We start from the raw sequence: 1,476 nt of genomic DNA, 5'->3' as shown, positions 1-1,476 counted from the left end.
GAACTGAGACAAGTTGTTGCTTGTTTTTGAATTAAATGATATGTTACCTTAACCAAGGGCAGGGTCAGGGATTTTAGATTAGATTAGATTACTTAGTGTGGAACCAGGCCCTTCGGCCCAACAAGTCCACACCGACCCGCCAAAGCGCAACCCACCCATACCCCCACATTTTACCCCTTACCTAACACTACGGGCAATTTAGCATGGTCAATTCACCTGACCCGCACATCTTTTGGACCGTGGGAGGAAACCGGAGCACCTAGAGGAAACCCACGCAGACACGAGGAGAACGTGCAAACTCCACACAGTCAGTCGCCTGAGTCAGGAATTGAACCTGGGTCTCAGGCACTGTGAGGCAGCAGTGCTAACCACTGTGCCACCGTGCCGCCCACAATGTTTAATTTTTAAATTTAACAATTTAAAAATTACTCGACCTACCAACTAACCCCTAATACCCATCTCAAAAACAGCAGTAGTGTTAGGAGCCCTTTAAAGGAGCAAAGAAGCATTTCTGTGGCTGTCAGTGTGACTCTTAAGATGGTGTATTGCATCTCTGCTGCTAGGGTCTTGGGTGTCACAGAGTGGCTGCAGGATGTTCTGAGAGGAAGGGTGAGTAGCAGAGGTCGCGGTCTCCATTGGAGCCAACAGCATAGGCAGCAGCAGAGGTAGGGTGTTGCAATTGGAATTTAGGAAGATAGGTAGATGGTTAGCAAACAGGATCTCTAAGGTAAACTGAGGATTACTCCACGCCAAAGCAAGTTTAGAAATAAGACTATGAGGCTTAGCTGAAAAGATGATGTAGGAAGTAGTGCTTCAGATTCCTGGGACTTGTTCTGCCTGTGTGAGGGGTTATCAGTAGGGTTGTGGAAATCAGGAGAGAATGTTGCAGTGTGATACCTGGCTGCACAAAATATCAGTAGAGGCAAAGATGATGAAAATATAGCAAGTTAATCAGTGAAGCAGCTGGTTCAGTTTCTACTGATTGTAGCAAAAGGCTCGGGCCCCAAGTCTGAGGAGGGTGGGGCTTTGAAATTGGCTGAGAAAGATTCACTTTTTGGCTCAGCATTTTTTTGATAGGAAATGACTGTTTGGGTAATGTCCTAATGAAGTACCCAGAGCTTTTTCAGGAAAGTCTCCGGATTACCAAAGGAGCAAAGGCCACCTTGCATGTTGCCCAGGAAGCAATCACCTGATTCTGCAAGGCCCGCCCATTTTCCTTACGGGGAAAAGCAGAGGCAGAAATTCAGGAGGCTGGAAAGGGAAGGAATCGTCAACCCAGTACAGTTTGCAGAATAGGCAGGACCAGGCGTACCAATTGTGGGGACGTTAAACAAACTGAAGCAATTCTCTCAATTAGATTTTTTTAAAAAATCCCTCCATGGTAGAGGATGCCATTTTATTATCAGGAGCCTGGGGGAATTGTCCTGAGCAAAATCTCCCCAGCTACTGGCTGAACACCAGCAGGCTCATCCATGG

Source organism: Hemiscyllium ocellatum, chromosome 40, assembly GCF_020745735.1.
Source record: "Hemiscyllium ocellatum isolate sHemOce1 chromosome 40, sHemOce1.pat.X.cur, whole genome shotgun sequence".
NCBI lineage: Eukaryota > Metazoa > Chordata > Chondrichthyes > Orectolobiformes > Hemiscylliidae > Hemiscyllium > Hemiscyllium ocellatum.
The sequence above is the reverse complement of the archived record's forward strand: the minus strand, read 5'-3'. Positions refer to the sequence as shown.